The 12,018-nt window shown below is 39.2% G+C and overlaps 1 protein-coding gene across 1 annotated transcript in view; it reads left to right on the top strand.

The window, feature by feature from the left end:
• Positions 1–12,018, top strand: part of LOC114144220 (low-density lipoprotein receptor class A domain-containing protein 4) — a 237,894-nt gene that overhangs the window by 31,526 nt on the left and 194,350 nt on the right. The window contains exon 2 of the mRNA XM_028016799.1: positions 640–728. The gene's annotated coding sequence lies outside the window, so the exon portion shown is untranslated. The remainder of the gene's footprint in view (positions 1–639; positions 729–12,018) is intronic.

The raw sequence follows: 12,018 nt of genomic DNA, 5'->3' as shown, positions 1-12,018 counted from the left end.
AATAGAAACCTTTCTACGTTTTTAGATTTTTGTCAGAATTAGCAGGACACCGCTCCTGTCCTGTTAATTCAAAATGTCCTTCTAGTGTTGTGTGTATTCTGACAAAATGTCCTGCTAAATCACATACACCAACGCACACACACACACACACACCCACCCACACGCGCATGAAAATGCCATTTATTTGTCAGTGAGGCTGAAATGAGCTCATACCCACCAGGGGGCTGCACCCTCTGTGTGTGATAAAACCCTCTGGACTGAAAGAGCTGTCGTCTGGAGCTTCATGCTAACATTTTTGCTCTCCTTGCACTTGTGTATCTAACTTTTTTCAGTTAAAGGCGACCCCAACTTTTTTAAGCTTCTTAAGCGCCTCAATTTTTAACAGCAGCATTTTCACTGTGCAGGTTTAGAGATGCAGCAGGTAAAACGGTCACTATGTCGTGACAGTAGAGTATGAGATAGATGATCTGTGGAAAGAAATCAAGCTCCTTTTCCATTTCCCGGTACTCCCAGAACTAACGGCAGAAACGATTCAGTCAGAAACAGCCAATCAGAGCCAAGAGGAGGGTCTTAGCGCTGTCAGTCAGCCTCATGTACACACTGCTCATGCTCTATCCCTGTCTCTCTGCTACGTTACAGCTGGTTCACCACAACGGAGCCTGCCAGGAATTGCTAAGGCTGGTTAGCATGGCCACTGATGACGACAGATAAAGAGTTTTCCTGGAGCGGTAAGTTGTTTTTTTCTGCAATCTGCAGTTGTAGCTCACGGAGGCAGAGGAGCTTAGCTTTTTTTCTCCCACGGATTATCTGTCTCATTTTATGCTTTCACTACTTGGTGACACTATTCTGTAAAAAATGCATATTTTTGTGAAACCTTCTGCAGATTTACTATAAGGTGAGGAGCTGTAACAGAAGTAAAACTGCATGTAAATATCTACTTTTATTTTAAACATAAATTTGCATAATAATTATTTCTAAAAAACTTTTTTTTTTACAAGAAGGCCTGGTATCATAAGTTTGTTACATTACTAAATAATTCAAGTAATAAACATTGCGTATTGGTACAATATAAAAATTCAGCTTGATGTGCTTTGTCAAACATTAATAACCGAGCAGTAAAATGACTTATTTTAGTTATGGTTTTCAGATTATGGACAGTAAAACACATCATTCAAAGATAGGTCTTTATAATTTCTTGTGAATTGTGAAATGATGCACATGATGCAGTATAAATAAAATATTATTAAAATAAAACATTACTCTGGATGTGGGAGATTAGTACACTTATTTAAAAGATTATACTATCAGATTGACAAAATACAGTGTAGGAAACATCAATAGTGCTCATTAAACTGCAAACTAGTCAGTACTGAGTCGCAGAGACCCATTCAGGAAATTACAATATTATTGATATTGTAATATTTAATTTCCAGAACTTTATCACAAAGTGAAACACTTTATATAGATTAATTCCACACAGATGGATGTTAAAACGTTTTTTTTTTCTGTTTTCAAAATGACAATTTTGCACTTGGTTATTAAAAACGTGACATTTAAAATTAGTATATTACAGCAGACCAATCAATCTTTTAATCCAGAAAAGTAGGCTTAATTAAAAAGTGTGTTTACCATCGACTTAATTTTTTTTATTTTTAAAAGGTCATTTTATCCTGAGGAGCCAGCATCCTTGGAATGTGTATTTTATTTAATTTTTTTTTAACATGACTGCACAACAACAATGTGTATTTCAAATGTGGAATTCCAAATTTGACAAAGCCTCAAAGTGGAAATACTTTCATAAGAATAATTAGAAACGTGTGTTTGCAGTGCAGTAATGTTGAATCATGCTGATTCAGTAGAGCACACTGACACCTGTGACATTAACGGATAAAATCTTTGGTGTGTGTGTGTGTGTGTGTGTGTGTCAGCAGTGGCAGCGCTGCTGAGAGGAGCCCTTCCTGTTTCATGCTGTGTGTTACGTGTGCAGCTCATAAAACCTAACAGTCTGCTTACCTGGCACTCACCTCACTTTATCCTTTGTCTATCTGCCTCCATGCTGTCTATCTGCATGTCCATCTGTACCTCTCTGTCTGGACATTTCTGTCTCTTCCTGACGTAGAAAGAAGCTGTATATTTCTCTATGTATGCGTCAGATTCAAAAACCTAACTTTAGTCATGAGGCTCAAATTAAAATTTCATTTACAGAATGTTGATGTCTGAAAACTAATAACAAAGCCAGCCATCTCTCCCCAGTATGACTTGTGGATGAACTTCATAGCATTTTATTGGAGGAATTTTATGGCTGCAGGCAGCATGGGTCATTTTAGAAAAAAAAAAAATCATTTACATGTATCATAATTTGTTTTTTAATAAGGATCTGAGTCTTTAGGGATCACCGGCTGATGCAGTTTTGATAATTGCCAATCCTTGCATCTCCCTGCACTGCACATCTCCCTGAAGGCATATTAAAGTTATCAGAATTAATTTTATGAATGGATTTGATACCCGGTAAGCTCTGCCGTGCGCTGACAGAGCTGATGTGATTCAGTGACTCTGAATATTCAAAAAAAGTAATGGGACTCAATTAAAGTTTTAATTGTGTTATTTGCGGGATCTGTAATTCATCACATTTCAGTCAAAAACCAAACATTGACAAAAAAAATAAAGGTTTTATCAGCTCTAATGGCCTTTATTTAGAAGTTGTCAGACAGGAAGTGGGTTATGACAGAGGAGGAAGACATGCAGCTAAGGTCAGCAGGCCGGGACTCAAATCTGTGATGGCCACTCTGAGGACTAAGGCGTCCTTACATGTGTGGCGCTTTGCCTCTGCTCCACGACTGCGTCCATAAAGAACATTTTCAATTCAAAAACTAGATTTTTTTTTTTATTATTGAATAAATAGATGAGCTCAATAACAAAGATATTTCCTGTTGATAATCTGTTATTTAGGTAATTCAACTGTAAGATTGGTGCAAAGTACAGTTATACCCATTCAGCTTTCATTTCAAGTGTTTCAGAAACTCCTGAACATTCCTGGAACTTCTTTGGAAAAAAGATAATTTAGAGATATGGACACTGACAGCATGTTTAGCATTAAGAAAGAATGTTACACTGAATAGTTTCAGTGATAGGCTAACTTCTTTTAGCACAACGTGAACATAACACTTTTTCCAGTGTCCAATCAGATTGTTTTTTTGAAGCAAAAACAAAGCCTTATTGGGTCAAGGAAGCAGCTTTGTCATCATTGCATATGTCATTTGTGCTTGGAAGTTTTGGATGTAAAAAAAAAAGTAAGAATAATTCTGTTGATTTTTTTTAATGCCTTGAATTCTATGTAATTGCTCAATTGAAATTAATACATTAACCTAGATTTAATACATTAAGTTTTGATGTCTATTGATGTGTCTTAGTGTACTGACTATGTTGATATTTATTGACTATAAGGCTCTAGAGTTGTTTATGAATGTCAGAACACCAAATTGTTGAGGCTGGAAGAGATGGCAGAAAAGTCAGGAGTCTAATAAACTCTGTGCTGAACTCAGTAACCGTGTAGCTGTGGAGTTTGAAGTTCTCACTCTGCATGTGGGTTAGTGTCTATGCGAAGGAGGACTGTTTCAATCATACAAGCTAAATCGTCATGTATAAAAGGTATACTACACATTGTTACAAAAGCAACAGAAAGCCTGCAGTTCTGCCTGCTCTTCTCACTGAAGGCTGGAAGTTAAGTGCAATCAGCTGCACCCACATTTGGAGGATAACAGTAATGGAATACCGCATGCTCTATCTTCTCCTAATCGTTAACAGAGAAACAATGCCATGATATGACTTTTGATGTTGACTTGGTGTGAGTGTGTTGATTAGTGTGTACACATAAACATCAGAACTTCTTTAAACTTGGTTGGTCTGTTGACCCAGCCAAGTTTGCTGGGTGTGGCACAATCACAGAATAACACACACCTCTCTCATCAAGAGGACGCGAAGCTCTCACCATATTAGTGCTGTAGGAGAGATGGTGGCTTGGTGCCCAAAGGCAACTATGTACAACATTTACTACAATAATAGGAGTATGTAAGGTGTTTTTGGTTAACATTGTTAGTATTCTTAAATATCAAAAACCCAAACTAAATAAGAAGAATTTGACTTCTCTGGAGTTTGAACTTGTTTACTGTATGATCATTCCACAATGAACCAAGATGGGTTTGATAAATGATTACAACCCAAAGTTAACATTTATGTCGATGATGAGTGTATTCAAACTTCTCTATGGTATTTTTTTATACGTAATGTTGCTATGACAACAACTTAATTGGCAGATATTGTTTTTTTTTTGTTTTTTTTATTGTTCAGTCAATACCCAGTCACAAGTGCAACGGTAAAAGTCCTGTGTATTCCCGACTCAGCAGAGATCCCAATGAATGCTCAACTGTTTTTAGGCTGTTTTGTCATGGAAATGAAGCTACAGCATTTAAGGTCAGCTCAGCTCACAGCTTCCACAGACCAGACCAGGCCAGTCCATCCCATGTCGCTCTCAGCCATGCCAGTTCGTCGTGTACACGCTCCAGCAGCATATGGCGGTTGCATGCTGTCATGGGAGCTTGTCTCCTGGCTTGGCCTCCCCAGCCCCGGGACAGATGGCAGCTCTCTGGGCCTCCAAGAGCAACTGCACTTCTCAAGGCATGCGGCCCGTTCCGTCCTCTTACCTCGGCTCTTTTCTGTCTGTCTTTTGGCCTGGTTTCCTACTGTACCTCCTCACATGCCAAGACTCTTGTAAGCACATGCCCAGACTCTTGTATATGTCGATGGACAAACGTTAATTTAGGCTTTTGATTGAGTGGAAATGTGGAATTCAATAAAAGTTCCCTGAAACTGCAAATGTTGTCTCGGTTTAATCACTTCGCTGGGGCTGTGGGCCGTCTGCTGATCATAAAATGATCCGGTATTAAAAAAATGTTGGAACACATGTCAGACTTTATAGATCTGATACACCCAAAGTTTATTGTTGGTTTTGGATAATAAAACACAAGAATGAACATGCCTTTGTGCCAATATGATCATCGTCTCACAGAGCAAGCTGTTATAGTCTATGATGGCTTTTCTTTACAGACTACAAGTGTGCCGTGACAAACACCGTTGACTGTAATGCTAATTTTTGTACAATTGTTCATCAGACAAAAGGTTTTCTCTCAAGCTGGGGCTGCACATCTTTTTGAAATAAGACAACTTTATCATCCCAATTCAGACTAATTAGACATCTCTGTGTAGTGCAGACAGAGACCTGTTCATTTTATCGTCCTGCTGCTTGGTCAGTGCTTACACCTCCCATAAACATCCAGACATATGTTCTCTGTGGGGAGGTTTAAGAAAACAGAGGTTGCAAGCAAAAGCGGAATGTGCTTGGTGATATAATGTTTTATTGTTTCATTGCAGGCTGTCTAAATGTGTCTTAAACAATGGCCAAAAACAGAGCTGGATTTAGGAGAAGGTGGGCCCCTGGGCTGAAGCCAGTCATGCAGCCCTTCCCACACACATTTCCTTTACTCATGCAAATTACAATAGAATGTTAGTGAGTTTTTGGGTGAATATGCCTACACATCTTTGTATTTTTTCCATTTTGAAAAGGTTCCTGGTAAAAAAAAAAAAAGGCATAATTTCTGGGAATGGCTCACCCTAAAGGCATGTAGGTTATACATATTCTGTGGCACAGTGGAAAAAGATTACTCTGGACAATTCTGGAAGCAGCTCGTAGATCTGGACACCATAGTAATACACGTGTATATAGTAAAACCTTATGAGGATTTGACTGCATTGAACGGATTAAATAGAATTGAATTGGTGAGTAAATGTTCTGACTATATGCACTTCTCATGCTTTCAATAATTCGTTAAAATAGACCTGAAGTGTAACTGCAACTCTGTGGCAATGCAACTTGTGCACAGAAAACAAGAGAAACATCCAAATTGTTCAGTTTGAGTGAAAAGTGGTGTGCATGCGATCTATGCTAATTTAAAAAATATATTTTTTCTGAAATATATTTTTTCCAAAATAAATTCTGAGGTTTTTTTTTTCTAGAAAATGTTTGACTTTTTAAACTCTGAACTTTTCTGAGATTAATCTAAAAACTCCTGAGGTTTTTGGTGGAAATTTACTCCTTTTATTTCTATCTACAATGACGTTAATATGCTATCATATAAATTTGATGTCGAGCTTAAAATAAGAAAAAGATAACTGAAATATATGTATTTGCAGTCTACCTACCTTTTTACTGTAAATTATGTGTTATGTTGACAAAACAACAAAACAGTTCTCCTGCTTCATAAACTAGGAGCTTTGCTGTTATTGCTGCACTGAGCAGAGATCCCTCCAACATGAAGCAGAGTGGGCTTCAGCTGAACGCGTCACATTAAACAGACAGGGAGCAGCTAACAGGGTTTGGCTCTCAGTAAGAAAGTCAGTTATAGGGTGAAATCTCTTAGCTTGTAAAAATCCACAGTCGTTCAAGTTTGGAGGTATTCAGCATTAAAGGGTGAGTTGAATTTAATCTGTCTTTTCCAAAAATCATAGGGCCTTAAGTTCTGCTGTCATGTTGCTGGTGTGATGATCCCATAACTTTCATTTATTCTTGTATGCCTCTCTCCTGCTTGCTTTTTCAATCACTGGGGACGCTGTGTCTAGCGTAGCTGTGTCTAACGCTGTCTGTCAACACTGTAACGATTTTGTCCCGAGTCTGATCATTTTAAGCACAACGTCTGATCTGCTCTGTAACCTGACCTGTTCCTGCCCCAAGTCTCCTCAGGTGCAGACAGAACAGAGGTTCTGCTAAGGTTCAATTGTTACATGCTGACTTTACTTTGTTTCCTTTCTGATGTAAATATGAAAGAATGACATGCATGTTTAAAATGTCATTTCTCACTCTTGAGTGAGTGTTTTAATTAGCCTTCCTTTCCTGCAGCAAGATCCCGGAATTTCTTTGCTGACTGTGTCGGTATCAGTCGAATGAAAAGCATTTGGGTTTGGTTTTAAATGAATCCTGCTGGTCTAATGTTGAACTATTATCGTGTTTTTCTTTTTCTCCCCCCCAATAGTCTACTTGTAATTTGACGAAGCCTAACCAAAGCTGGTTTTATTTATAGCTAATGACTTTGAGTACAGAGAGTCTGTGCCGTTGTGCTCATGTTTTCTTGGCAGTGCCTGTAATGGTTCAACTTACCGGATGTTGACTCACAACTCCTACCAGAACACATGTCTGCCTTTTTTCCAATTCCCCCAAATCTCCCAGCTGCACCATTTCGCTGAAAATGGTGTTTCTGCCACAGCAAATAGCTTGGCAGTTTTGAGATGAATACAAAAACGGCATCAGTTTTATCAAACCTTTATTGAATCATAATGTCTGAATCTGCAGTTGATAAGCAGCTCATCTAGTAAAGCAAATTAATAACCGTTAAGGTATTTCAGTTGCAGTCATCCACTTGTATTTTACTCTCAACCTTTTACTCTTCATTTGGATGTTTTTAATCTACTTTGTCCTTCATTGCAGCTAAATCTACTTTAGGTAGCAGAAAGATGATATATTGTTCTATAGCCATAAAGATTAATCACAGTAGCTTTAGGTCAGAAGGCAGCAGAACTGAATTGTCCATGAAGCCATTTTTTTTTGCATTTCTGAACTGCATTTGATTTGATTTAGCAGAATATGGAGTTTGTAATTGGGAAAAATCTAGAAAAATCATTCAGGTGGAAAAATTCCAACAGGGATAGAAATGAATTTGTCCCAACAAGAATTACATCGTCTCACTTTCTCTAGCTTGTCAACCATGGCATCATCCTCGTCCTCTTAGGCAGCATGAGGTGCAAACTTTGACTTAAACATGCAAAGTTAAACCCTTCGCAACTTGAACCATCACCGTGTCTGACCTTTACCAGCTTCTTTTTGTCCTAAGGTTGAATTTTACTGGTGTCAAGTGCGCCACACTTGATGAAATTGTTTCGGAATTAACATTAGAGTCCTTCAAAAGTAGCTCACCTGCTGCAGGGTTTACTGAATCCAGTTGATCACTTCACACCCGCTGCTTATTCTGGTGTTGGTTTGTACTTCCTCGTGTGACATCATCACATGCCCTGCGGTAGAGTTGTTTTGGTGAGAAAGTCCATTCAGTTCATTATTGTGTCTTTGTTGCACGTAGTTGTACAGTGCCATATAAAATGACATTTTAAAAGTTGAATACATTAAAGTATTTCAAACAGGTACATGTAAAACTGGTGATTTAGTATTTCAATAAAGCAACTAGATGAGCAATACATTCTGAATTATAATAATGTCTAAAAATCCTGACGTATATTAAGTTAAAAGCGTTCAGGGAAAGTGCTTTAAAGTTCTGGGTGAGCCTGGAAAAAGAAAATAAAGTACGGAACATGTTTGTATTTTTCTCTGACCTTTTTCTCCAAACCTAGATCTTTAGAATAAATGTTATCATGGTCTCAGTGTGTGAAATATTGCAGTTGAAAAGGTCTGCAAGGCTGAACTTCTGGTAGTTCTTATTCATTCACATTCTGTTACTAATTAATCTATTTGGAAAATTGGATGGATTTTAATAGCCTTTTATGTGCTTATACCAAATGGATCTCTGAGATAAAGGAAGGACGTGGGTATGCCGTAGTGATGGAGAGGAAAGAGAAAATGCATTCATTGATATTTTCGAAATTGTTTCTCAATATTGTCTAATTCTATCCCAAATGTGCATCCTTTATGTATACCTACTGTAAATTGGAAGCAAATGAACTAAGGTCACATTCAAACAGCAGGCATATGTGAGCCCATGTCAGATGTTTTTATTGCAATCTTAATGGCCCAATTCCATATCTTTCAATCCCCCAAAAGTCCAGTGTGTGTCACTGCCATATGTGATATTAAATTAAATGAGAATCTGATAGTTCCCAAAATGTCTGCAGTCTGAATGGTCATTTCGCATTTTCTACGACTTTTACATCATTGACATGAGACAGGTGTTATAATTCTGCACCATGAAATCAGATGCTGTAAATCTGGATACAAACTATGGCTGAACCAATCAGTCCCTATACTCAACTTCTTTTTTTTTTTTTAACTTCCTTCATCTTGTTATGATCTTGTGACAATCTTGTCGGCTCCCCCCTTTCAGCAAATTTGCAATTGATCCATAGACGGTGGCATCCATTATTACTTCCATAAGAAGCGCATTGCTTTGTGACTTCTACGTTGTACTCCTGCACATTTGGTTTGTTTTAGGGTTGTAAACAGTTCACACAGATGTTTGATTGTGCTCGCTTTTAATTAGTAATATGTACAATCACACAAAAAGAATCTAATTTCAGCGGAAACATCAGAATTGAGCATTAAGACTTGCTTTGTGACCGTGGTCTAAGACTGAAAAAGTGTGAAATTTTGACAGGAAAATCTGTATATATCTGACTGTATCACATTGTTAAATTGTTTGGTGGAAGAATAACCCCCAGCTTCCACTAACCGAACTTAATATTTAGTTTGTCTAGAAAGTGTGGGCTAGCAGGAACTCTTTTGCCAACTAACACAGCCTGCAGGCCATGTTTATCAAGGCACAGCGGGAACGTTTTCATGTCTTGTTGAAATGCACAGGAGGCATATCCACCGCCAGGCACACGGCTCAGGACAGTAGCAGAAATTCCGTCTTTTCAGCTTGTTTAGTTGCGTGGTAGAGCATACAGATGAGCTCAGGTTCAAGGGCTCCTCTACCGTAAAAAGACCTTAATGAAAACCTGGCGCTGTCAAGTCACCGCATGCCTCGCTCCACGTTTTAAGAGGCTGGACCACAAAGACTTTGTCTTTGCGCTTGACCAAAGAGTGAAGTCAGTCTTTCAAGTTCAATACTGACTATGCCCACATTGAAAAAACAGACCAACACTTTGCAGATATTCCACATGCACCCACGGTCACACTGGTATTTTTTAAACTCCTCATGACGCTCTCGCACAAAGACACTTTTTTATTTCACCCTGTAGAAAAACTGGTCCATTTGATTCATGTGTGATTGAGTAGTATAAGCTGTCTCGCCCACTCCGTCTTCACCTCCTGCCCTCTCTGCGAAATATAATGTTCTTCCTCTCACTTTTTCATTTTTCTTTTCTTCCTCTCAGCCTTCGCTCTCATGAGCCTTTATGACTCCGTTCTCACTTTTCCCTGAGTCTTGCTGGCATGGGGTAAATGAGCATATCAATAGCTGCCTGTTTCATTGGCTGTTTCGACTCCCGATTCCTTTTTTTTTTTATGTTGAGAATATTTCAGAATATGCGGACAGAATCTCAATGCATCTATTTGACGAAGAACATTGAAATTCAGATAGACTCGAGTCAGCACTGTTGCCGATCACCAAGAAAAAGGCACACACTGATACAGTCACTCTTCCTCATTGTCCTCTCTTCGTCTGTAATGGCTCCTCGAGCGGCATACATACATCACTGGTGTGTTGCATACTCTGTCATGTGTGAAATGGGCTCAAGTTGATCCTTGCCCTGGGTGAGGAGAAACCAAAGTGTTTCACCAGATGGGATGAGAGCACCTCTCTGAAGGAAGGAGGGGAAAGAAAGACGGGAGAGAAGACACGAGGTTAGAAAAAGTGAAATGGAAAGACAAGGTGAGCAAAGGGCTAGAATAACTGGGTACGAGAAGAGTTGGCAAATGAGATGTTATTCAGTACTATAAATGCAAAAAGGATTGAATGGGAGGCGTGAAGGGAAGGCTGAATGAAAGTAGAGTAATGTGTAAATGGATGAAGCAGAGTTTGAGCAGAAGAAAGCCAAAGATGGAGGGATGGACGAAGGTTGCAACAGACTGGGGTTTTTGCAAATGCATTGTGGAAACTACTGAATACATTGAGAGATTGAGAGAATGAGGGAACAGAAAGGAAACATTTCTCTATACTTTAGAAATACTATAACCGTAAAAGAGTGAGACATTCAGTTTCTCAAGGCGTAGTCGTGGAGAAGTGTGAAGTGTGCTGCGAGAGTCTGAGGCCATGATTTTCAAAGGGAAAGGTGTACTGCCCCCTATGGGTTGCGCTTCAGTCTCTACCTCAAGTAGAGGAGTTGGTGTCTTGTTCATGAGCGATGGTGGGATGGAACTGGTGATGGATGGAGAGATTGGGGGTCCATCTACAGTGATGCTTGCACCGCTCCAGTCTGTTGTGGTGAAGAAAGAGCTGAGCTTATAGGTTATGGTTGAAAGAACAAGATCCCAGATACAAATACCAGAATGAGCTTCCTCTGGAGGTTGGCTGGACTCAGCCTTACCCTTGGAGATGGGGTAAGAAGCTGTGTCATCAGGTGACTGCTCAAAGTAGAGCTGCTGATTTTCCACATTAAAAGGAGTCAGTTGAGGAGGTTCAGGTATCTGATCAGGATGCCACACTGGTTGCCTCCACTGGAGGATTTCCAGTCACATGCTACATGAAGGATTGCCCAGGGAAAACCCAGAATTCTCTGGGGGAATTATGTATTCCATCTGGCCTTAGAATGCCTTTGCATCTTCAGATTGAGCTGATGGAAAGGAATGTCTGAGGTTCCCTGCTGGACCTGCTGGCCACCAGTTCTTTCAGAAGAGGAGGAAAAAATAATTGATGAGCTGGAAAATCTCATTTAATTTGCCACGTTATCGGAAGCCAAAAAGAAACGACAGGTGTTGACGAGGCCTTCACCCGCTGCATCAGACCAAAACAAAGGAAGGGGAGGTCGGTGTTTTGGTCTGGTCGTGTTCATTTAGTTTCTGGTATTACAAGACAAAAACACATTCAGGGTTTAACAGCATGAAAGTGCAGCCATTTTAATCGTTTGACTTAAAAATAAGGAAGAAGCTTTAAGTGCCTTTGTATTCACTCATTAGAAAAGTATTCTTGCATTGCTTTTGTGTGATGTGTTTAGACAGTATCTTTGTCCTTTGATTATCTCATAATTTTTCAAAGAAACACAAGTGATCACCTGTGACCAGCTTATTGCATGTATCAGACCGTTATG

Source organism: Xiphophorus couchianus, chromosome 5, assembly GCF_001444195.1.
Source record: "Xiphophorus couchianus chromosome 5, X_couchianus-1.0, whole genome shotgun sequence".
Classification (NCBI taxonomy): Eukaryota; Metazoa; Chordata; class Actinopteri; order Cyprinodontiformes; family Poeciliidae; genus Xiphophorus; species Xiphophorus couchianus.
This window is presented reverse-complemented; position numbering and strand designations above follow the sequence as displayed.